Source organism: Cebus imitator, unplaced genomic scaffold (assembly GCF_001604975.1).
Source record: "Cebus imitator isolate Cc_AM_T3 unplaced genomic scaffold, Cebus_imitator-1.0 Scaffold64, whole genome shotgun sequence".
Lineage (NCBI taxonomy): Eukaryota > Metazoa > Chordata > Mammalia > Primates > Cebidae > Cebus > Cebus imitator.
The window spans coordinates 5,495,527-5,498,999 of NW_016107379.1; positions in this window are offsets into that span (position 1 = coordinate 5,495,527).

Here is a 3,473-nt window from a genome sequence, read left to right on the forward strand (position 1 = left end):
TTAAGAAGCTCTTACACATTGCCAGGTCGAATCAATTCATGTATATATTCTTCTTGTTTCTAGTTTCTACTTGTAATCCTTCGATCACAACATTACTGAAGTTCTCCAGAGGACTCTGTAAGAGAGATTAGGTCTTTCTATTGTTATAATTAATTAATTAGCCTTCAGTACCAACACAGCCTAGACAAGAATTTCCCTCAATGCTTTAAGAGTATGAACATTTAGGGTTTATTACTGTTCCTCGAAAATGTTTACCAAGCTCCATCACATGAAAGCAAGAGAAAAAGACAATAAGCGAAAATCCATGTGGCCTAGAACACAGGGCTCTCTGGTCCTATGAAAGTCGAGGAGAGCTGGGCTAGTTTTGCTCAGCCTGGACCCTCCAGTAAACATCCACAGGGAAATTAAAGGCAGGACTTCATGGGAGAAGCTCAAGGCCAAGAGAGTCCTTCCTGCTTTTCCAGCCATGCATGAGTTTCAACTCTCCGAGAGCAGAGGAATTGCCTTCTATAGTGTCACCAAATTGGCACAGTGAGCCCTTCAGACGGATGTCTTATTCTCTCCCAGTTCTCATTCTGTCCAGCTGTTCATCAGCTACACTAACATGTTTTGAAGTGAAGAACAGAATGGGCTACCCCAGAAAGCAACTTTTTGGAGAACAAAGAAAAGGGCACACAGGGCTGGGTCAACAACTCTGTGGGCTGGCTTCAGAAGGAGACATTTAATTTTATTTTTATATATTCCACATTCCTTGGAAAGAGGTAGTGAGAAGTAATGCATGGTGTTTAGATAAGGAAATACTAGATTTTTTATGAGACATAGGAAACTACATATATTAAAAAAGAAAACAACAGTATAACACATATTCCGTATGGTCCCAAGATACTACTTATAGTCTTCTCTATGGGTAAGGATTATGAGTTGTTTCCAATACTTTCTTTATTAAAAAAAAAATACACAATACAACATAATGAATTGTATTATAAAAATAATAGTCATAAATAATAAAATCATTTTTAATTTGAAATGAAAATATATAAAGTGCAAAAACAAAACAGATAAATACAAGAAGTCTTCAAAAACTTTATGGAAAATGCATATTGTGACCAAACCACATGGAGTTCACAAATGTTTTGCACCAAAATAAACTCATACTAACTTGTTATAACATGTCTGGCACAGATTTAGTTTGAAGCACTAAAAAGGATAATATAGTTTGAAAAGCTCCCATCTCAAAGTGAAGTGAATTCTGCTAAAATTGAAGCAAGAACAAACATCAAATTTTTGGTGAAGCTTGAGTGGAAGAATGATGAAGTTGATGATGCTTTACAGAAAGTTTATGGGACAATGCCCCCAAAGAAATCAACAGCTTACAAATGGGTAGCTGGGGGTGTGAAAGATGGGAGAAAAGTGAAAAGATTGTCTCAGGTGATTTAAGAAGAAAGAAGGGAGAGTTTTTCTTGTCTGGAGATGTAGCCCAGTGATTTATTTGGCTAGCTTGGAATCTCACACTTCAAGTAAACATAAGAAAGGCTCAGACCTGGCCAGGTATGGTGGCTTACATCTGTAATACTAGCACTTTGGGAGGCCAAGGCAGGAGGATTGCTTAAGCACAGGGGTTCAAGACCAGACTGGGAAATATAGCGAAACCTCCTGTCTCCAAAAATTTCTTTTTAATTAGCCAGGTGTAGTGGCACATGTCTGCAATCCTAGCTACTTAGGGGACTGAGGTAGGAGGATTGCTTGAGCCCAGGAGATCAAGGCTACAATAAGGAGCATGCAGTGATCATGCCACTGCGCTTCAGTCTGGGCAACACAGCAAGACCCTGCCTCAAAAAACAAATGTACAGTTTAAACACTAATCAGGAGCCTGCTAGGCATGGGCATGTACAAACCACATGTTGTATTCTCAAGATGCTTACAGTGGATCTGGGGAGAACCCTACATAGCTACCTAGAATACAAGTCATGTAATTACATAGTGGTTACAGCAACTTTCTCTGGAATCAGGCAGACCTGTGCCATGATGCCAGCTCCATCGATTAGTAGCAATAAAAACTTGAAAAAGAAAGAAAGACTCAGATCCTTTCAACAAATATAAATTAAGTGCCCACTGAGTATTATACAAGATGTTTTAAGGTGTATTAAGCACACAATAACCATCCTTTAACCTCTCTAAAAGTGAAAATGATTGTTGTCACACTACCAGTGAAAATAACTGAGACTTGGGGTGACTCAATGGCTTCCTTAAAGGCTGCAAGCACCTACCTTATTGCAGGGCTTCATAGATGTTTGTTTTGGAATAGAAGGAAGGGGAAGGGGACTGAAGTCAGATCTGTATTTCCTGGATACCTCTTTGAACTGTTCTTCAAATATTCACAGTCCTCTATAGCTTCATTGCGGACAAATTTCCCAGAGAGGTGCTCCAGTCAAAATCTTTCCATTTTCAATACCTTTTGTGTCCCTACATTGACTATCCCCTCTCTGGTCCCTCTGCCCATGGGCATCAAGCAAACACCCACACTTGGGCAATTATTTTCTTCCAATTCCCTTTCTTTGCATCGCAAAAAGTCACTGAAAAATGAATTGTGCTCTATGCTGTGGTTCACCTGTTTCTCCTTTGCTTGTCTTTTCACAACTGAATATATCCACAGCTGCACAGCTAATGTATCTATCCAATCTGATATAGCTTACTCAGTTGCCCTAACAATGCAGAGATACATTGATTTTTACTTCAAAACCAACACCACCAAGCTTCCTATTTCATAGAAATTGAAAAAAAAGTTAGCCCACTTTAAAGAGAAAAGGTCACTTCCTGATTTTGCTAACATCAGGAAACAAAGCTTTAGATCTTTCAGTACCTGCCTCCACCCCCAACAAAGCCCATAAATCTAGCATAACCAGAGAACAGATGCTTGACTGATTCTATGAGTGAAAAGTTTGAGTAACTCAGAAATGAGCCATTCTTCTTTTCAAAAAACCTCAGATCTTGAACTTCTAAAATGTACTAAGATTCAGATTGCTCTCTCTCTCTCTTTTCTTTTTGAAATAGCATTTGTTCATCCAGTTTCTGGACATCAATTATGTTTCAGGAACCATACCAAGAAGGCACCAGTCCCCTTAGACATCTATGTGCAACACTCTGACTGCTTCTGTTTCAAAAACATGTGTGAGTACATTCACTTACAGGCAAAAAAAAAAAAAGCGGAGTGAGAAGAGACAGGTATTAGGAGGATGGAAGTCAGCAAGAGGGAACCAGAGGAAAAGCCAGGCTTGAGCTGAGATTTCTTTTCTGGGATGGTCCTATGCTTTTGGACCTCTGTAAAATGAAAAAAAAAAAAAAAAAAAAAAAAACCTTAAAACAAATCATGTTTTTCCTGATATTATGTATTTAAAATTACTAGGTAAATGTACAGTTGTACTCTAGGTAAATGTACACTTATTGGGAGCCTGCTAGGCATGGAAATGTACAAA